The following is an 18,698-nucleotide window of genomic DNA, read 5'->3' on the forward strand; positions in this document are numbered from 1 at the left end:
AGCACTGGAAGCCTTAAAATTCTTTCCCCTGGCACACATTTCAAGTAGCGATTGGGGCTGCCACTTAAGACGTGGGTGCACTTTGTGCGTTACACAGAGGCGCCCAGCCAATGGGACAGAAGGGAGTTCAGCTCCAGCCCAGGCTCTGCCTGCCAAACAATGTACCCACGGGGCTGCATCACCCGGAGGGAGTGCCTCTCTCCAACGGCACAAAGGCTCCCTATAAGCAATCAGCTGGGCCCTGAACCTAACAATAGCAGTATTGCAGCATCTCAAAAGAAATACTCTCTTGTATTCCCTAAATCCATTATACTTGAATCTTCAATTGATACTCATACATAATTTATATTATCCCTTCAAAATAATACGTTTTCAAAGGTTTGGGCCTATTAAAGTGAGCTCCAAATCATCTGAGGTGGGAGAACTCACTGCAAATTTTGGCCAGGATCTCAAATTGGCTTTTTAAAGGGATTTTCCATTATCTCCCTGGGACTGCACCTTTCCATTAGTGAAAGTTATTAATTATCAGGTGGTGGGCAGATAAGATACGTTTCCTGAACTGCACAATATGGTCCCTTAGCTGTGAACAAAACCCTCCTCGCTCCCCTACTGATGTGACATTGGAATGGCCATTAGAGGCAACCGAAACCACTGCTGTCTTGGGAAGACCGCATCGCTGATTAAGTCTGGCTGCTGAAGGGCGAAACAGGTCACTAAAGAGATGTGAGAAGGGGACCATTACTTGTCTCCTTAGCCAGGTAGTGCCCACATCATGCATATATCTTTCCTCAGAGTAGCAGTTTTAAATTCCTTGGATCACATAAATGTTATAAAATATACCCTTGTCTACTAGATGAGGAGTTTTAGCTAGCTCTAAAATGCTCTAATTTTCATACATCCCAAACAAGTATAGCTTAAGTGAGTAATGTCCTTTGAGTTGCATTTTTTGCTTTTAAACACTTACTATACGTTCCTTAATACATTTACAACTTTTACCTCCTTCATTTGGAAATTGATTTCCCATGTACTAAACTCTCTTTTTTCAAATGCACTTATTTTGAACAGAAAAGACAGAATTCTATAAATAGTCACAACCCTTCTGCAAAACACTATTATGTCACAAGAAAGACTCTTTGAAAATCCACTGTAAGGAAAAATAAAAATTGGGTTTAAAAACTTGCTATTTGCTTTCTTTTAGTAGTTAAGGTGAGCAGAATAAATATTTTTAAGTGTTTATTTATTAATTTTTTAGACAGAGGGAGGGAGAGAGAGAAACATCCATTTGTTGTTCCACTTACTTACGCATTCATTGGTTGATTCTTGTATGTACCCTGACTGGGGATTAAACATGCAACAACCTTGGTTGAGCACCAGATTAGTTAGCGCGTCATCCTGATGGTACGGTATCTGGCGAGGTATAGTAAATTCTTTATTATCTTTCCATATTCTGTGTTCCACTGTATAAGTGTAAAGTGTAACATTGTACAACAAATGGTATTTTGAAAAGTAGATTAAATCACAGAAGTTGGCTCACATGGCTCTCTAAAGTGCTGACCATCAGTCTACATCTGGCCATATGAATGGACTTCCATAATTAGAGTGTTTTTGAACCATGTAGTTTGGAAATTTTCATTCAATGTGAAGGATTAAAACAGAACTCATTACGAGACCAAGATTCTGTTCCTCTTTCTGCCCTGTGCTGTGAGATCTTAGATAAGACACTTCCCCTGCATATTTGGTTCCACATCTGAAAACAAACTAAATTTAGATGCTTATTAATGGCTTAAAGTCCTAAAGCTCTGTCAAATAGTTCTTGGACTATTCTTCACAAGTCTCAAATTATGAGAAGAACTAATAATTCCTGATGTACAGATAAAGAAGGTGGGATTCAAATAAGCCAATAACTTTGTTCAAAGTCACAGAACTAAACTGTGGACTGGCTGATCCTTTACCCAGGTCTGTCTTATTCCAAAGCTCACAATTTTACTTCTTTTTTAAAAAAAATATTTTATTTATTTATTTCTAGAGAGAGGGGAAGGGAAGGAGAAAGAGCGGGAGAGAAACATCAATGTGTGGTTGCCCCTTGCTCACCCTCTACTGGGGACTTGGCCCACAACTCAGGCATGTGCCCTGACTGGGAATCAAACCAGTGACCCCATGGTTCGCAGGCTGGCACTCAATCCACTGAGCCACACCAGCCAGGGATCACGATTTTACTTCTAACGCCAATGCAGTTCTTCATTTCAGGAGGAAATTTGGGATTCCATACTTTAGCATAAAATATGTACCCTGTAGAAGAGCCCCGTTGGGGAAAACAGAAGCCTGCTAGAGGGTTGGCCTGTATATCTGGTTTTTCAATGAACTAAGACACAGTGTTCCTACTGTGGTCCCTAGACCGGAAGCATCAGTAACAACTTGCCAGGAATGAACATTCTCAGGCCCCACCCCACACATACTAAATCAGAAACACTGAGAAGTGGGGCACAGCAAATTGTCCTAGCGAGTCCCCCAGTGATTGCATTACACACTACAGTTTTTGAACCCCTTCACTGAGTTGGTGACCTTGGAAATGCCTGCGAGGATGCTGAGCTACAGCCGCCAGCTCTAAAGTCCTATGGTTCTTCTGTGACCTAACATCTGAATTATTAATGGAAGGATAGATCAGATTCATATCCCTAATTTTGAAAACTGATACCCAATAAAGTGAAAAAGGAGGAGGCGGATGAGGAGGACAAAGAGGACAACCTTTCATCTAGCCCCCAATTAGTCAAAGCAGCAATTTTGTTTGTGATGATTTATGGCAGCCATGTCTGCGATGTCCCAAATTAGATCATGTTTTTTGGAGTCACTCTGAATGCAGCTAGCTCTTTGGGAACTTAAAAATTTATTAGGCCACTTGAAGCTCTGCTCAAAGAAAGACAGAATCAATTAAAATTCTGTTTCCTTAGCCCTGCTTTAAGTCATTCAGGAGACAGTTTCTGGGAAGGGAGTCGAGCAGGTCTTCCCTGCAAACTGGAACAAAGTAATAGCTCGCTTCCCAGGAGTTGAAGCCTCTCCCCTTGCCCCCACCACCCCAGGAGATGACATATATTTTGGGATCCATTGCCACCACAGATGACATAACCGGCCTGCCAGGTAGCTTCAGGATGTGTTTCCCCAGTTTAGCAGTGACTCAGCGGATGGCAGGCAGTATGAATGGCCTTAAGTAACATGCTGGCGCCAAGGGTCGTATTTTCATTATTTATTAAAGATTTTACTTGCCCAGAAGCCTAAGTCCCTGTAACTCCATCCTTATATTATGCCTGGCTTGGGTCAGAAATCTCTTCATTAGGCCTACCCCTGCGGTTAGAAAAGATGCCATTCTTTACTTGCAAGGTTGAAACTGCAGATCTATCATCAAAATGTCTGGTGCATAGTAACCAGTCAACAAATGTCTGTTGAATGAAATAATGAGTTGACTGCAGTAATGCACAGGCCTTAGTTTAGTTTGTAAATAATAAAGACAGTGGTACATCATTCTGAACACGTGCTCCTTTTTAAAAAGATTTTATATATTTGGTTTTAGGGAGAGAGAAAGGGAGGGAGAAAGAGAGGGGGAGAAACACTGACACAGAAGAGTTGCCTCTCAACATGGCCTGAAACCCAGGCATGTGCCCTTCTGGGAATCACACTGATGACCTTTTGGTTTGAAGGACAACACCCAACCCACTGAGCCACGCCTGTCAGGCCTGACCACACACTCTTCCATATTTCTTTTAAATTAACATTTTTGAGCACTTACTATGCCCCAAGTGCTTTGTGCTTCTTTGTTTCAATTCATCTTCCCAGCAACCCTGTGAGGCTGCAGTTTTTGGTCCCAGATAGTAGGCAAGAAGACTAAGGCCAAGATTCCTAAAATTGTACAGCTGATAAATGGCAGAGCCAGAATAAGAACATACTCCTTATTCTTCCATTTTCCCTGCCATCTAATACCAGATTTAGTGTGTGCGCAAAATGGCTCCCCAGAATTGGGCTCAGACTGTGGCCTTGAAGCAGGTTGATGTTCAAGAAATCATAGGACCTACCTTGAAATAAGAGAGACAGCTCTGACTGGGTGGCTTAGTTGGTTGATGCATTGTCCCGGGAACTGGACTGAAAGATGTTCAATTCTTCAATTGAACATGTTCAATTCCCCATCAGGGTGACCAATCAATGTTTCTCTCCCCATTTCTCTCCCTCCCTTCTTCTCTCTCAAAAATCAATAAACAGGCCCTCGGATGAGCATAAAAAAAAAACAAAAAACAGACAACTGATTATGACAAAGGGAGAAGGAAGTACCCTATACTTCTGTACTTTTTGTTTTATCAAATATTTTATCCATATAAAATCACTAGTGGATATATCATTTCTATAAAAAATACAGATGGAATATAGATAAATCTAAAGAATATAATAAAGCAAACACTTATGTGCTCATCAGCCAGCCACGTGTATTATTTCTGCACTGTATCTCTTGACCCAGAAGTAACCACTAGCTTGAAATTTTGTTATCCTTCCTTTGCTGTTCTTCATGGTTTTAGTTTTAACCACTGTACTATGGTTTTAGTACATTTTTTTGTGTATGTATGTAGAAAATATATTGCTGACTTAGTTTTTAAACTTTCTATGTAAGAAAGTTTCTCTGGCCTTGGCTGGTGTAGCTCAGTGGATTAAGCACAGGTCTGCGAACCAGAGGATTGCAGTTCGATTCCCAGTCAGAGCACATGCCTGGGTTTCATGCTGGTTCCCTGCAGGCCAGTTCCCAGCAGGGGATGCATGAAAGGCAACCATACATTGATGTTTCTCTCTCTCTCTCCTTCCCCTCTAAAGATAAATAAATAAAAATTTTAAAAAAAGAAAATTTCTCTGTATTAATCTATAATCCTTGCTTTTTTTGAAAATGGCTATTTTATTTATTTTTTAAATTTTTTATTGTTATTCTATTACAGTGCTCCGGCCCGCGGAGCAATCAACTGGGGCTCGACCACCTACCTAGAACAAATGAGTTGGGGGGACAAGAGGCGCGAAGAATGGCAAAACAAAAGATTCTGATCAAGCCAAACTCCGAACGGGTTAATATAGGGGGGAGGGAGAGGAAGGAGATTAGGTTGCTTGCTATTGGCTAGCTTAGACAAAAAGGGCCCCTATTGATTACTTGGGCAACCCACCCTCCTTCCATGCCGTCCTATCAATGCAATGCTAAAGCCAGGTGTAAGGTTCCCAACATTACAGTTGTCCCATTTCCCCCATTTTCCCTTCTCTGCCCAGCCCATGTCCTGCTCCCACAGTCAATCTGCACACTGTTGTACGTGCCCGTGGGTCATTCATACATGCTCTTTCTTTTTGCTTTGTTAACTTAACATTATATTCATGAGATTTGCCCATTTTGTAGCATAGAGCTGTGGTTCACTCATTTTACTGCTTGCTGTACAGGATCTTATTGCATGAACAAATCATGACCCATTGCCCCTTCCGTGGATGGCCATTTAGATGGTTTCTCTTTTCTGACCATCACAAACAGTGCTACTTCCATGAACATTCTTGAAGGTGTCTCCGAGCACATGTATTTTGTCACAGTAAATGCTACCTAGAAATTCACTGCTGAGTTGTAGGGTGTGCACGTACTCATGCTGATGAGGCCGTGACAAATTATTGTCTAAAGAGTTTGGATCAGTTTACACTGCTACCATGTGGTAGAAAAAGAGAAGAAGGGACCATGTCCCAACCCACTTCCTCCATAGTGTCCAACTCGCATTTTGCTCTAGAATGGGGAGGGGTACGATTTAATTTTAAATCAAGTTTGGTATGGTCAACACTATATGGGACTAGGTATTTTGAAATTTGAACTGAGAAAGTGCCATAACAGTAGAAGTGACCGCATCCTTTCTGTTGCTCCAGGGGGAACCAAAAAGTCATTAAAACTGGGGGCTTTTTCATCTAAGTAGGAGAGAAGAGACAGTCACATGAAAAGTTAAAGGGACCGTGGAAGACAGATACTAAGTTGTTTCCTGATGATGTTCTGTGAGTACTGATTTTTAAAACCAATATAACTAGAGAGAAGCAAGAGAAGAGGTTTCAGGGATGGTGACAAGGGCCAGATCTGAAGGCAGAATGAGTCACAATCACATGAGTATTTGGAACTTTCTCCTAATGAACCTCAAAAGCCACTGGGGTTCTAGGTAGGGGGATTTTGTGATCAAAATTGTGCCTTTTGAAAAATGTCCTCTAGTTTCAGGCTGAATGATGATGGCTAGGGGACCCAGGGGTTGCTGGTTTAGGTGGCTTGGTCCAGATTTGTGGCAATAAGGATAAGAGAAATGCAAGGTTTTGAGATAAGCCTGAAACTAAACAGTGTGGAAGGTCAAGGATGGCTCCTATAATTCTGTTTGGATCCACTAAGCAATCAATCAGCTGTACTCTGTCCAGAGCCTGAGAATTCTTTTGCTGCTTTACTGTTCTTGGGAGACACACAGGGCAGACGGTAGTGTCTCCATGTTACTGCCGTAGTGACTAATATTCAAGAAAACCAAGTAATTTGCAGCAGTGCCCGTATTTCAATGCAGGAGGAAGGCTGTTGACATCTTACACTTTCTACTGCTCAAGGCGATGCTTGAACTAGTTCTCCCAGATTGCATTCAGAAACAAATGCCCCACCATAGGTGAAGTTAAGTGTGTAATATACAGACAGAGGAAAACAACTGAGTTCTGATGTAGTCCTCAGCTTAAAATATTTATATAGTCAACAACATTAGCAAAACATAATTATGCTTCTTGGAACCGTGGCAGCTGTCCATAAAACCCCAAACTGTAATGCGGTCCAGAAAAGTGTGAGCCGGCCTGAGTAACCTTTTGTTTCTCTCGCAGCCACAGGATTCTGCAATTTATCTTTTAGAGCAGTATTTTTCTAACCTTAATGTGTGTATGAATCACTTGGGGATCTCATTAAAATGTCTATTCTGTTTCAGGAGATTTGGGGCGTGACCCAAGATTCTACATATTCAACTAGCTTCCAAGGGACAACCAGGCTGCTACTGGTCTGACTTTAGAAAAATATAAGTTTTAGGTAAGCCCAGAAGTTTTCAAAGGAGATGCAGGCACTAAGAGAGAGGCGAGTGAACAGGCACAAAAATGTAATTATGCTGGAGGTAAACGGAACAAAACCTTGCAGCACAGTAAAGGTAGACAAATTTTGTCAGGTCTGTTTCTCCACTTTCCCAATTCCTGTCCTCCTTCAGCAGTTCTCCAAGGCCTCAACCTACAGCTCTGCAGATTAACTAGCTAATCCTCCCCTTGGGGCAGATTGGAAGTGGTTTTTCTTGTTGCCCTTCCCAGGAAGCTGCATTTTTCAGCTGCACCTTCAAATTTCAAGACCCAAAGAAGTAAAACTTGAATGTGAAGTGACAGGCCATACTTTCCTATTTGTGGGGAGGGGCTCCTGGGTAGCACTTCTTCTATATCAGACATAGTCGAACCCTGGAGAAGAGAAGAAACTCCACCATTTCAAGTGGCTTATCCTATAGGGAATATTTCATCTTGCTCACTTCCTGGTGCTGCCAGAAAATCAATCTTTAAGCTACTCCAAATGTTAAAAAGGAGTTTCTTTCCAAAGCATAGGCAGTTCTGCCTGCACTCTCCTTGGCAGCGATGCGAAGGGAAGGGACATTGTAGAGCTCTCTGAGAGTTGAGGGGTAAACGCGTGCAGATGGACTGGATTAGACAGAATTGTTCCAATTATCACGTTGAATTTAGAGCCAGGAGATGCTGGTCCTGCTCCGGATTTTGCCATTTACATTCTCTGTGACTCTGAGCACGTCATTTCACATCTTGGTTTCAGACTTTTCACAGCTTTTACTTGTGTTGCAATTAAACAATGGAACAAAGTCCTCTTTAAGTTTCCTTCTGGTTCTAAAACTTTTGTTTTGGACGTTGTTTCAGGTGAACAACAACAACAACAAAACCCAGGAATTTTAAATTATTGGTGTCTACAATGGCTGTTATCAGAGTTGCTTTGGAGAGCTTTTTAAAATAAAAAAAAAATACATATCTCCTCCTACCCTGTTCTAATCATTTGTGGACTCAGCCTTGACAACTATTTCTGTTAACATTCTCCAGGTAAATAATTTCCGTCAGATAAATTTGGGAATCACTAAACTGTGCCACAAGGGGGCACCTGGGAGATGTTGCTGATTTCTATCTCACGGATTTAAACCCATTTGAATATTAAAATAAAAATAAAGCAGACTTTCCATTTCCATATCTAATTTTACTTCATGTAATTTTAAATGAAGTTTTGGCTGAAAGCACCTCTTGCTCTTTGTTATTTTGGGTTTAATTTTTCTTCTCTGTGAGCTAAAACTATATTAATGTATGTTAATTTCTGGCATCACACACGTAACACTAATGTGAACTTCAGTATTCAAGCTAAGGTTGGGGGCCTGGAGAGTGGCAAGCCATCTTCTGACACGAATGAAGGATAAATGTTCCAGATTTTCTGAGACAATCCCATGACCCATGGCCTCGACATTTCTCTGACTTTTTCTTGGAAGCTTATAGACAGACGACTTTCTTTTTCTTACTGCCTCAGAAACTGACTCCAGCATCTTGGCCCTCAAGGTATCCTTTGCTCCCTTCATCTGTAGAATGAAGTTAATGGGAGGACTAACCGTATAAGGCTGTTTTGAGGGTTCAATGAGTTAATCCTCACATTTAAAACATTTGGAACAGTGCCTAGCGTGCAATGAGCATAGCAAATATGTGAACTATTCATATGGTGGTTGTGCTGTTATCCTTACTCTGTCTTGGCCAGGCCAAGAGGCTTGAGGCTTTGTTCTTAAGACAGTTTGATACCAGAGTTTGATGTCCTGAGGGTTTCATGATTAAGGAAGGGAGTGGACAGAGAGAAAGGAGAGAGGGTCATGGGACATAAGAAGTTTCTTCACGGTAACAGAAACACTTCACTGACTTCTTCCGAATAATGTCCAAAATCTTCACCCACTTCTTCAGACACGTCTCCTACTGTTTTTCCTCACTTAATGCTTAAGCTTCAGCCGCAATACATAATTTTATTGTTTTAATTTTTATTTTTTAAAAGATGTTATTTATTTTTAGAGAGAAGGAGGGAGGGAGAAAGAGGAGAGAAAGATCAATCAGTTGCTTCTCGAGCACACACCCCAACTGGGGATTGAATCCCCAACCTGGGTGTGTGCTTTGGCTGGGAATTGAACCAGCGACATTTCACTTTGTGGGACCTTGCTAAGACATTGAGCTTAATAAAATGGGGAGCATGAGCCTAGAAGCTACAGCTTTTTACACTCCAAAGGACCAGAGCATTGTGCTGTGCCAAAAGGTTAACTCTTCCCCTCTCATGGCCCCCTCCCACCCCCAGCTTGTTGGAGGGCAGGGGAGAGAAGCTTGAGCAGAGAGCAGATTGTCAATCTAACTAGGGGGTGTGAACTCTTCAAAAGCTTTTGAAAGCTTAGAAAGTTCTTAGCCAATTTGAAAAAGCTTCTGGTCTTTTTGAAGCCCGAGCTAATATAACCCAAGGGAACAAAGAAATATCCTCGCCCTCCCACCTTCTTTTGCTCAAAACCTGCACTTGCCCCATGCACTCCCATGCACACACACACACACACACACACACACACACACACACCCTCTCTCCATAGCCTTGTGGCCTTAGCAGGCACGTGGTCCATGGCTGTGCAAACGCCACACACAGGCTCCAGGACAGAGCCTGAATGCTGCAGTATGACGACCGACTGCAGCTGGAAGTGCACGCTGAGCTAGCCGGATGCTGAACTGGATGGGACTTTAATATGGAGTAGAAACTAGGCGGTGGCCCATAAACGGGCCCTACTGAAGACAAGAGTGGACTTTTTCCATGGTGAGACAGGTGGAGATGGGACATTGGGAAGGCAGGAGAGGAACCCCCTTAATTTTACATCATCAGTAAAATTTACCATGGCCCCGGCCGGCCAGTGTGGCTCGGTTGGTTGGGCTTTGTCCCGCACACTGAAAGATCCCCAGTTCGACTCCCGGTCAGGACACATACCTAGGTTGCAGGTCCAGTCCCCTTGGGTACACACAGAGGGCAATCGATCAATGTTCTCTCTTACATCAATGTTTCTCAACCTCTCTTTCCCCCTTCCTTTCCTTCTCTCTAAAATAAAAGGAAATAAAGTTTACAATGGAGCACGATCACCACGTGCATGTCTCAGGAAATTATTTTCCTCATAATACTATAAGGACTCACTTCCCATGGACAGCACTGTGGTCTTCACTCACTGGTACACCTGGGAAACGCCTGCTCATAGTTCAATACCGGGACATAATCCCTCCCTCCTGTATAATGCCTGTGTTACTCGACAGAATTAATCACCTGACTCCCCCGGGCTGTGTTTCTCATTTTGACTTATGTGCCCTTTTCTCATGTAGTGTAATTAGTCTGTTTCCTCTAATAAACTCGGAGTTCTTGCAGAACAGAGCCCCATGTTTCTATTTATTACAGCGTCCCAAAGCCTGAAATCCCGCTTTCTGTCCTCTTGTGCTCACAGATATTTTTATTTGCCAGGCCTTGCTGGTTTGTCACTTTTTGCCATTTGAAATGGCCACAGTGACATTTTATTTGCTGCTGCTTCCTGTTGTTCTCAGCTGAAGCTTGGCTCCTGACTTGTTTTTTAAAACTGTTTCCCCACGAGGAGGAAGTGAGCCTTTACTGGTGGGGGTGGGGGAGGCTGAAATCTGGTGGTCATCACTGTTACTCACAAAGCTCCCTCCAACCCAGTGACCGCCTTTCCTCACTCGAAGTCTGGGAGTTCGAGCCAGTCCTTTTACCTCTTGGAAGTCTCAGTTTCCTCGTCTATAAAAAGGGCACACTTTAGTCCAATATCCCTTCTAAAACAGTTAAGCAGGGGAAGAAAATAGTTTCCTCCTTAGTCTTCTATGCTTTTTGGTGGCACTCCTGAAGCCTTGGGACTAAGGATTATCTTGAGCTGGTTTCAAGATAAGAAACCAGCACACATAGGAGAAACTCTGAAACAAGAGAAACTTTTAAGGAGAAACATAGGAGAAACGAAACTTTTAAGAAACAGGAGAAACTTTTGAGGAGAAACTTTTACAAAACAGCACACATAGGAGAAACTCTGAAAACCAAGAAGACGTTACTATTTTGTAAGAGGCATTTACATTTATAAAGGAAACGTCATTTTTAGGGTGACTCTCCCTAGCAGGAAGAGAAGGATGAGATTTTAAATCTCTGGAGACTCTTTATCATTGGAGAAAGTTCAAATTCAATCTGAATTGCAACCTTGCCCTTGCTTATCATGCTTTTCCTGGTAACCTTCCACAAATGCCCCCCACCCCCATCTTTTTTTTTTTTGTCATTAACTAAATATGTTATTTAAGGAAGGGGGTCTCAGCTAAGAATGTAGAATGATGAAAGAAATATTACTTTTGTTCCCCTACACCTCCATGTAATATAAGACAGACTAACAACAACAACAAAAAAACCCAAAAAATATCACTGCTTTGGCTGGTGTGGCTCAGTGGATTGAGTGCCAGCCTTTGAACTGAAAGGTCACAGGTTCGACAACCAGTCAGGGCGCATGCCTGGGTTGCATGCCAGGTCCCTAGTTGGGTGCATATGAGAGCCAACTGACCGATATTTCCCTCCCCATCTCTCTAAAAATAAGTAAATAAAATCTAAAAAAAAAAAACCAAACAAATCAGAAGTTAAATAACATGTATACCTCCTATATGTATGGTAGACACACAGAAAAACTTAATACTCCCTGAAATGCCCAAGCTGCCACCTTAAATACCATCTTTAACCAATTACAAAAGAAGGATGCTGCAGGGGTGCAGTTATTTGCGGTGACTGTGAAAAACAAGGTAAACAAGGGTGAGGCTGTGATGCAGCTTTAGTCAGACCCTCTCCAAAACAACGGTTTCTGGGGTTTGAGAGTCTCACCCTTCTTTCAGTGCTAGAGAGAGGGCAACACACAAGTGGAGATTTCCCTTGTAAATGCAATTTCCCTCCCCAGACGGCAATTCCTACTCTGTTTTCAGAGCATCTCCTGTGTCTGCAGCTCCCCCGAAATGATCAGCTCAAGATAACCCCGATGCCAAAGGGCCAATTCTGTTCCCTAACTTTAGTTATATTTTATTTTCTGTTCCATTTGCTTAGGTTTCCTATTAAGACAGTTCATTTTATTTAATTCTGCATGTTCGCTTGTCAAAGTTCCTCAAACATTAATAGAAACAAACAAGTTATTTTTTGAGAGGTATCTAAGCCAAAGATCGGTGTGCCCCACTAGTGAGTATGTGTCTCCTTTGAATTCTTAGGTTTGCAATCCATGGAGATTTTTTGGGCTTAGCACAGCTGAGAGCAATAAATGACCCTTCCAAAAGTTCCAAGTTTCATGGCTTATTTTTACTACCATTCAAAACAATACATTTTGTGGCTTCGAAGAAAAAGGATCCCTTGGAGGAGAAAAATCTTGACATGGGCAGTAAAGCACATTCACTTTGAAACCCCATTGGTGAGGACTGAGTATTTTCTTCACTGATGAAATAGAACACATGCTTAACTAATGCCTGTTGGGGACATACGTATGACTCTGGGATGAACACCTCACATTAGCCAGGTCCTTGTCTTTCTTATTCAATACTTGGTTCCAGTGCCTAGGACAGTGCTGGTCCCTAGTAGAAACTCAACACGTATTTGCTGAATGATTAAATGGATGAGGTCAACAGGCTGTTTGCAGGGGAAGGTCAGAACTCAAAGAGTAAATATATTGAAGCAAGTGAAAAAGCGAACCCTAAAGAGATAGGCTCTTTGATGCCCCAAATTTGCCCCCAGGACACTGCTGGGTGCCCCTGCTTAATCTGCAATGATCTTCAGCTACACCTCATCAAAGCCTTTCTGCGATGGATATTCCAAAAACATCTTTCTCCAGATGTTTTTGGAATTGAAGGTTGTAGCAACAGCTTTTGGTTTCTTTGTGCTCCTGCTGTTTGTTGCATGCTACGGGTTTTTGAGCCTGGACTTTTCTGGAATAGTTCTGCTGTAATATAGGCTGGGTTACAGACAGCCCTTCCCTTGCTCATCTGCTCTTTATCAACACAGGACAGTTTCCTGTACTCATCAGTGATGGGAAAGTCATTCAACTGCCATTAGTCCTCGTGAGAACCCAGGGCTATGTGGTATTAATTTTCTGGGTCATATACTCAACTTAGTCACCTTTTATATGATTTGCAGTTATTTTCTTTAAGAGCCATTTTATTTTCTTGTTGAGTTCCTGTAATCTGCTTTGTCAGATTGTCTGCAGATTTAGCATTTCTTGCCGCCCTTCCAGTCTGGGGGACTGACAAATGACAATGTTGGGCAGTGGGTGAGAGGGGGACTTAAGAGGGACTCTGTAAAATCATCAGTGTGATGTACTGTACATCCTCAGCATGAATTGAAAATGGGGGGAAAAAGTACTGCAAATAGAATTGATTCTTTTGGGCTTAAATTGGATTGGCAGCTACACAGATTCAGCCGAGGGTTGAAGTCATTTTCTACTTTGCCATTACTCAGTCCAGGGGGAATGGAGGAGTCATGATTTAGCAGCAAGATTTTGGGAGCAGGCCAGCATCTACATCTGTTCTAAACTGTAAGTGGACTGGAAAAACACTTTGAAAAGAAGCCAGAGGAGAGAGGTAAAGAACAAGAACCTTTAAAAAAGGCCATGAAAAATGACTCGATCAATTATAAAGAGATTGGATTTAGAGAAAAGTTTTATGTAATAATATATTGGGGCAGTGGGCAAGAGAGAGGCCTTCAGACATGCTGTATAAATCATCAAAATGTGATGTACTACACATCCTGTGCATAACTTCTTCCTCTTCATCCATTACATTTCTCTTTCTTTTCTTATGTTACAAGAATCATCATTCACAAAACTGGAGAATCTTATTAAGAAGGACTGAAGCATCACTTACTGTACTTGAGATGAGTCTTCATGATTGAAACATAATACCCAGATAATGACTTCTAGACATTCAACACTTTTTTAGTGGATTGCACAATGGATGTCTTTTCTCCAAATGTGTGACTACACCATCTCGTAGGAATTGTTTATTTTTACTTTTTTTTTTTTTTTGCATTCGGAGGTGTTCTATCATTTGACTGTAGGGAAGATCACAGCTGAGAGAGAGGATGGGCTGATTTACAGGAAAGTTTGGAAACATGCTGCTCTGGGTTCAACTTCCAAGTCCACGTTTCCTGGCTGTGTGACTCCTGTGATGGGTGTGCTAATATCTAATTCACAGGGTTGTTGCAAGGCATGAGTGAGTCCCTGGGCAAATGAACAGCCCAGCACAAATGTGTTTGCTTGGTCATTCTTTCTCCTCTATGAGTTCCCTTCCCTCCTATCTTATTGCTCTGAAGACACTGTTGCATATTGAGGGAAGGTATTTTTGTCCAGTTGGAGTCTGTGAAATACACTTGGCTTGCCTGAACTTGAAATTAATCTTTCACCAGTCAGAGTGCCTAGGAAAACCGAGAGACATTGCAGGCTGCATGGCCTGTAGGCACCATGTGGGAGGTTTGAAGTCGGCTTGGAGTAATCATAGTGAATTTTTCGAAGGAGCTGGGGCAAGAGCAACTGGGCTATTTAGTCAAATGTCAGATTCTTTTTGGAAAGAGTTTCTGAAATATCAGTCAAATTTCAGAAAGCGGCAAATAGAAGGTTTAAAATAATAGAAACCATGGAAATAATTTCTACATGAAATTAGGAAGAGTTTTTTTTTTTAGTTTCTCAGAAAAGCACCATATTTCGTTGTGTATGGTGTACACCCATGTTTTTGGCCCAAAGTTTCAGAAAAAAATCTTTGGCTTTAATTTTTTAATTCAGTTTTTTATTTATTTACATTTAGATAGTTGTCTATTGTATTATAAAAGAATTTTGGCATTTATTTTTTAACATGCTATGGTCCAAAAAATGTATGTAACAAATACTTACAAAACACAAGAACAGATACAAGACATTTCAGTCACTACCCATGTATAATGTGCATCCTTATTTTTCCCTCGGAAATTTGTCCAAAAAGGTGCTCATTATACATAACAAAATAACGTACATTCCATTTTCTAATTAACTCCTGGGATGTATAAAGAGAATAAAATATTTCTTAGAGGGTACCAGGGTCTATTCAATGTCTTTGAGTCAAGATTTCCTTATGATACGTGAGGGGATCAAATTGAAATTGATTATTTCTAAGGTGCCTTTTAATCTAAATTTCTAAGATTTTGTGCTTTGTTTAAACTGATATTAAACATATGTTTATGCTTCCTATAATAACAACGAGTAACAGCGATTTACTGAGAACTTACTTGTCATGCTTCAGGTCATTCACTGTGGTAATTTGGGGTCCCACTTTACAGTGAGGAAACAACCCAAGAGAATTGAAGTCATATTTTCTGGTTAGCAAATGGTGAAGCTCAGCTGTGAGTGGAACTCTCTGAGGCTATCTCCTGTCTTTGACCCAAACCTAAACTGCCTCCCAGGACAGAGTAAACACACTGAGTGCTGACAATGGGATAAGAAGCTTCACTGGTGACAGAGAAAACTCAATCTTGGTAACAAACATTTTCTTAAATAGATGGAAGTGAATAATTGTATACATCAGAACTGAAAAACTTGTCAGTGGTTTGGACTGTGAATTCTATGAGTAGGCAAGTTTGTTTTGTTGTTTAAACCTTGCGTCCTGCTTGCCAGGTACAGTAGGAATTGAATACATTTTTACTGAATTAAAGGTACATTGCATAACTTCATCATACATTATCATAAAGGCTTTGGAGGCTAGAAGCAACGTTACAGCTCGTTGAATCCATCACACCCCTGAGACAGGATAGTGAGAAGCTAGGAAAATTCCTTGGCAAGTGGCGTGGGGAAACTGAGACAGAATGTTGGACACAGTAGGGGAGCAATGACAGCCAGGTGCAGACCGTCACCAGAGCGCAAGGTCCCAAGTGCCTGGCAGGGGGAAAGAGTGGGAAAACGAGGACCTTTCCTTCCCTGGGCTTTTCTCCCTGGAGATGACATCTAGGCCTCAGTGGTGTTTCAGCTCCAGGCCCAGAAAAGCAGCAACACCAGGTGGGCGACCCCAGGACCAGCTGCAATGACTAAGGATCCCCAGCCCTGTCACAGACCAATCAGTGGAGACCCTGAAAGGCCACACCTGGAGAACTGATGAATATTCTGCTGACACCCTGCCCTGAAACCTCCCCTAAGATTCTCCCCTGTAAGAGAAATAAAAACCTCAAGACAAAGGACCCAGTGAGAGCTCTCTCCCTCCAGGGAGCAGCTTATACTGTGCCCTTCTCCTCCTACTTCTTTCTCCCTAAACTCTAAGGCAACAGGCAACGGGCAGCTGGCAGCTTGTCCCAAGCTAATCCCCTTAACCTGTCCCCAAAGGTTTTCTCTGACTTCCCAGTGAGCTAAGGCAGCCCAACCTAGGCTCTCCTGTTGCTTCTTCTATGCTAAGCCCTTCCTTGTTTCACTGTCTCCAGCTTTAATAACTTTACCCTTCATAGTCACTTGGACATGTGGTATGGAATCTCCCTTCCATGAAGTCAAGAACCCATACACTAGAGCTGGCCCTAGGCACCCAGTCAGGGCCAGACTATCCTGTCCCCACCCCACTCTTTAATAGACAAACTGAAATTTAAAGATGAGAGAAAAAGAGAGACAGTGAGAGAAAGTGTGAGCAGATGGGTGTGAGGAAAACATGAACCAGCGCCTAGGGCTCCTCATTCACAAGCCAGGTCTTTTTCTGCTGTCCTGTCACATGGAATTTGCTCCTGACAGTGTATGCACAGGGCTCAAAGCCCATCATCTCCAGGTCTCCAGTTTACAGCCTCTACTTTTTTGCCCATTATCTGCCCTTGAAACAGGCTGAGGGCACGGCAGGAAATGCCAGCTGGCATGGCACAACACTCCCTTGAAAGAGGCCTCGTTTCGCCTGACCCTGGAGAACTTGCTTGCCTTTTTTCAGCTGTGTCTGCACCAATGTGGCTTGATTTACAAGCGCCAAGAGGATATTTCACCATCTGCCTGTTACTGGGGAATTGCCCTTTCTGCTCCTCTAACAGGGTTTTAGACAGCTTGGTGGCTCGGGGCCAGTCCACTGAGGAGCTCCGCCTTGGACTGCAAGCTGCTGAGGGAAAGGAGACTCTACGGAGCTCCAGAGCCAAGGGGGACAAATGGCATGAGGCATCTGCAGCAGCAAGTGCCATGTGAACACAAGTGCAAGACTGTCACAGTTTTTCTCCTAAAAAATTTCATCGTGTGACAGACTTCCTTTTAAATTCATGTCCTTATCACATTTGGACGGTTAACTGATAAAGGCTTGGCTTCAAAAAAAAGAAAAAAAAAAAGAAAAAGAATTTTTTTCTTAACTATGAAAGTGCTACATGGAGCACTGTAGTACACGGAGCCCTGGCTGGGTAGCTGAGTCGGTTAGAAGTGCCAGGGTTGCGGTGTGATTCCGAGTCAGGGCACATTCAAGAATCAACCAAGAAATGCATAAATAAGTGGAACAACAAATCTATGTTTCTCTCTCTCTCAAACCAACCAATTAAAGAAAGACAAAACTGCCCTGGCTGGTGTAGCTCAGTAGACTGAGCGAAGGCCTGTGAACCAAAGGATCATGGTTCAATTCCAGTCAGGGCACATGCCTGGGCTGCAGGCCAGTTCCCAGCAGGGGACGCAGGAGAAGCAACCATGCATTGATATTTCTCTCCCTCTCTCCTTCCCTTCCCCTCTAAGGATAAATAAATAAAATCTTAAAAAAAAAAAAAGACAAAACTACTATGTGCTTATCATAGAAAATTTAGAAAGTACAGAAAAATACAGAGAGGAAAATCAATGCCGTCATTTAGATTACCATTTCGGGGGAATGCTCAGGAAGTTTTTGTTATATATTTTTGTACAGCTTTTAAAGCACGGGTGTATGTATTTCTTCTTAAAATATACCATGAACATTTTGTATACTATTAAAGCTTATTTAACAATATTTTAAGCAGCCGCACAGTGTTTCCTTCTATGCTTATACCACACTTTTGTTTGTACCCCTCTTGTATGGTTGGATGTTGAAGTAGGCTTCAGCTTTTTGTTATTTTAAGTAATGAGATGATAAACCTTCCTTTTGCCTAACTCTGATTGTTTTCAGAAGTTCTTAATAGCCCATCCGTTGCCTCCCAGTCACGACTGGTTTCCAATTTGGAAGCTTTGATACCCACCGTCAAACTGCCTTCAGGCAAGGTCACGCCAACTTACATTCCTACCGACCAACCAACGGTGCATTAGAGAGCTAATCTCAGTCCCCAGAGGCACCACTCAAGGTAAGGAAATGAGGAGTGAAAACTGAGAAGTAAGGCTGGAATGCTGAGTTTTAAGGAAATGACTGAAGAAGCTGACAATGGCTGAAAGAAAGGGAAGGAAGATGTTCACGGAAGATGTTTGTGAAGGTTTGCTCTGGGTCATGCAATGTGATTCGTTTTTTTGTTTTGTTTTGTTTTTGCTGCCTCTTTAAGAGGCCCAGGGGATCTATGGAACTCGGTTGCTGCTTTTTGGAGAAGGATTTGTCTTTGTTAGAGACCTGAGAATGTGGTGAAGCTGAACATGCGATTGTCC

The sequence above is a fragment of the Artibeus jamaicensis genome, unplaced genomic scaffold (genome assembly GCF_021234435.1).
Source record: "Artibeus jamaicensis isolate MK-2021 breed Jamaican fruit bat unplaced genomic scaffold, CSHL_Jam_final scaffold_1964, whole genome shotgun sequence".
NCBI lineage: Eukaryota > Metazoa > Chordata > Mammalia > Chiroptera > Phyllostomidae > Artibeus > Artibeus jamaicensis.